At 39.6% G+C, this 3708-nt stretch overlaps 1 protein-coding gene across 1 annotated transcript in view; it reads left to right on the top strand.

Annotated features, from left to right (window-relative positions):
- The first annotated feature begins 2900 nt into the window (after positions 1-2900).
- The window catches only part of LOC102680323 (sodium/hydrogen exchanger 9B2), a 97015-nt gene continuing 96207 nt past the window's right edge, over positions 2901-3708 (top strand). The window contains exon 1 of the mRNA XM_006607140.2: positions 2901-3035. The gene's annotated coding sequence lies outside the window, so the exon portion shown is untranslated. The remainder of the gene's footprint in view (positions 3036-3708) is intronic.

Raw genomic sequence — 3708 nt, 5'->3', positions numbered from 1 at the left:
TTTTTTTTTTTTTTTTTTTTTTGACCAAACTCGAGAACAAAGGTTCAGAGAGAGAGAGAGAAAGAGAGAGAGAGAGTGAAGAGATTTATCGTGTGGATTCGAAAGGGGGATGTCTCTTAAGTGGTGATCCATCGATTGGTTCTTAGGGGGTTTAACTGTGTTTGATTTTGTAAGACGATAGGTTGTCTCTTTTTAGGTATTAAAATTTTTAGTTTATTCAAAGGATTTTTGGATTCTTTTGTATGTTTTTTTTTTTTATTTGCAAAACAGGAATATTTTTAACACTTTGAATTCATTTTTCCTCTAATCTTAGTAATACATTTTAAAAAGATTTTTAGCGAAAATTTTGGTCGTGTATGCGGAGCAAATTGAACGTAATTTATTTTTTCGAACGAACAATCTCGATTCTCGAATTTCTCATGCTTCGCCACCGCAATTTCGGCTTTAATTAAATTATTTTTTTACAGCAAAGAAAAAGGGAAAAAGGAACGAAAATAAAATAATCCGTTTATGGTCTATACGTGAAATTATTTTCGTGTTTTCGATAACGCGACTTATTATTGGTCGAATTCGCATTTTCGATAATCGAACAAACGTAAATCGTATACGGCATCGCGTTTCATTCCCGTTTCAAACCTTTCCAGCGATCGAGCGCACATTTCTCCCTAACGATTCGATTCGAGCCGAGTGTCGATCGAGTAAAATTATCAAATGTACGCTCGTTCGAAACAATTGGAGGCCGTAACGCGCGTACGATGCCGCCATAATTCACCTTGGTGGATGAATCGTATGTAAATAAACGCAATAACCTTTCGAACGATTGTCGTTTCACGACACATCGAGTCCCCCCAGTATCCGGGAAGACACGCCACGGTGAAGATCGAGTGGAACGTTTGTCGTGCCAATTATATCGTGAGTGTGAAAAAGTGTTTTTCCCTTTTTGTTTTTTTCGTTTTTTGCGCACGAAAGCCACGTGCCCACCTCGACCGAGAAATTCGTATTATTAGTTTACGTATCGATTACAATTTTTATTTTCGATTTCTTGTAATTCTTGCGCCTTCCTTCGAAAGATTACAATTGTAAATGCGAAATAATTTCAACGTTCCGTTTCTCGTAATCGTGTACGAATATCGTAATTTTTCAATTAAAATTTAAAAGCGGTATTACAGGAATGGATAAAAATTTCTCGATATTTTTTTCTTTTCTTCTTTTTTTTCTTTCTCTGTGGTGCGAAACACATTTTGCGAGGTTTTTGCGCGAGGTGTAACGGAGAAAGCGAGAGAAAGAGAGAGAGATAAGTTTTACGTCAAAATATAATTCCTTCGAAACGGTAGATTTTGAAAGGTTCGAGGTGAGATTATTTCGACGTTTCCATCAGGGATTTCGTTTCGGATCGAAGCATGATTTAGCGTGCGTTAAACTAGAAGAGGGGGTTTTATAAGTCGTCGGTTTTTCAAAATTTGTTCTCAAAAATGGAAGGAGAATTTTGATTATTAAGGCGATCTATAATTACTTTTTATTATATATAAAATTAAAAAATCGGATCGAAACGGATCTTTTCTAGAAAGAGGAAATTTCTCTCGGTGGAAATATACTCGCGTCGTCGGAAAATATGATAGCTTATCGACACTCGAGAAAGTAGCACATTGTTTGACGATCAGTTATCTAATTACATCGTATTACGTTATGATTTATATCTAGTTGTGAGAAGTTGAATTAAAAAAAGGAGCGAGTTCAAAGAAGCGAAAAGAGACGATAAGAAAAAAGAAAAAAAAAAGAAAAAGAAAAAGAAAATAGAGACAATCAAATCGAATTATACACGATGCGTGTTTACGAAAGATAGAAAAATACGTTCATTGTTAATTGGAATTAACTTATTGCACATACGACGAGACGTTCGTGTTAAAAATTAGATTGAAAGAACGATATATTTGTCACGATACACTCGACGCGCAAGGTATAAAGCGTGGATATAAAAGAGATTGTAAATATTGACGACAATCTTTCTATTATTTTCATATAATAAAAAAAGAACTCGTTTCTTCCAAACCTTTCGAAACTTTATTACCTTCAAAATAAAAATAGTCTACTAGAAAGAATTAAATTTTAACACACTTTACGAAAAACTAATTATTCCCAATAATCAAAACATAATCCTCTTAATTTCAATCTCTCCTCGTTCCTTTTCAAATCTCTCTCTCTCTTTCCCTCTCTCTTTCTCCTCCTCTCCTTCTCCATTTTCCAAATTTAATTTCTATTCGTCCACTTTCGATCGCAATTTTCCAAACTATTTCAATTCTCATCAACCGTTTCCAATATTTCCAATATTTCAAATATTTCGTCGATCAATCCCTCCCTTCGAAAACGCGAAATAGGGGATGGTATTGAATAATAAAAAAAAAAGAAAAGAAATGAAACGACGAGAAGAAGAAAATAAATAGGATCGAGACTCGAAGCTAGCGTAGCAGTGTAACTCCTCCTGTTGAGAAGCTCGTTCCTCAATTTACGATCCGTCCGCTCTGGCATTCTCGCGGATCTTGGTTAAACGATCGCGGTTCGTGGTCACGATCCGCAAGGGGCACAGGTCGGTCGGGTTAGGCCCGAATGGGCGGTGAATGAGGTGTCCAGCTGTGCCCATCCTGTGCAAACGCGGTACAACAATTATCGTTACACTCACACACGCGCGCGCGCGCGCGCGCCGCGTGTACGAATGTGCTTGGTGCGTTACACCACTTTTTACCAGCCCCACCATTCGCATAAACACACCGCCGTAAAGCGGTGAACACTTTGCAGCGTTTAGTCGCTAGTTAACCGTGCTCGTTTCGCGGTATTCGTTTCCGTGCCTCCGCCGCGCCGTATCCCCATTTCGTGGTCGAGAGTCGTCGACGGGGCCCGCTCTCATATACACCTCGGGTTTTAGGCCAGAGTCCGGAGGTGAGGATTTTAAGAAAGAGGAGAAGAAGTGTGGGAAAAGTGTGTGGAAGAAAATGGATGATGGATCTGTGCGGTGCGATTCGACGGCGATGAACGAGAAGGTATAGGAGGAGAGAGAGAGAGAGAGAGAGTAATGGGGGATACTCGGTTTCGTTTCTTTTTCGTTTCCTTCTTCGCGCGCGAGAATAAATACGAACGGGTGGTGAATGCGATTGGTGTAAAAACGTACGATAACAACGATAAAAATGATGTCGCGGAGGTTGTAGAATTTTTTACTTCCTTTTTCTTTTTTTTTTCTTTTCAAAGGGAAAAGTTGGACAAATTTGGAAAGTGACGAAAGTGATTATAGTGGAGGGAAATAGGTTCGCGCGAGACTGTAAATAATATACAATCTTGTTTTTCTGAAACCCATACGATCGGAATGATTACGTAGATAATTTACCATTTCGCTTAATCAATCCCACCAATGATATTTCATCGTATATCATTTCTTCAAGAATCGCCAGATAAACGAAAAGCAAGTTTTACTTTTTACCAACCGATAAACCGTCGAAATCGTCTCTCCATTTCTCTCCGTATTCTATCCCCCTCGCGGATTAATGGAAAAGGAGAGACAGAGTCGAGGAGGAAGTCGGAATCCGAGCGAAGGAAGCTCTGCGGGTCGCGTCGGTGGATGATCGACGCGGCTGGTAAAAGCGGGTCAAGGTGGGATCGCGAAGGAGGAAGATCCGGCCGAGGTGTAGGCGCGCCGACGCCCCCCTCCACTCCCCACTC

This window comes from Apis dorsata, unplaced genomic scaffold, assembly GCF_000469605.1.
Source record: "Apis dorsata unplaced genomic scaffold, Apis dorsata 1.3 scaffold_2, whole genome shotgun sequence".
Lineage (NCBI taxonomy): Eukaryota > Metazoa > Arthropoda > Insecta > Hymenoptera > Apidae > Apis > Apis dorsata.
Note: the sequence above shows the minus strand (reverse complement) of the source record. Positions and strands in the feature narration are given on the sequence as shown.